Here is a 327-nt window from a genome sequence, read left to right on the forward strand (position 1 = left end):
TATATATATATATATATATATATATATATATATATATATATATATGTATGTGTATATATATATATATATATGAATTTATATGTATATATATATATATATGTATATATATATGTTATACACACACACACACGTGTATATTTATATAAATATACACACATACAAATATATATGTATACTTATAAATACACACACGGACACACACACACGTGTGTTATACAAACATACATACACGTATAGAGGCATAGACACGTTTACACTTCACACTCTCACACAAAACACCCACACACACACACACACATCCGAACACACATTCACAACCCCCCCCCC

The sequence above is a fragment of the Octopus bimaculoides genome, chromosome 28 (assembly GCF_001194135.2).
Source record: "Octopus bimaculoides isolate UCB-OBI-ISO-001 chromosome 28, ASM119413v2, whole genome shotgun sequence".
Lineage (NCBI taxonomy): Eukaryota > Metazoa > Mollusca > Cephalopoda > Octopoda > Octopodidae > Octopus > Octopus bimaculoides.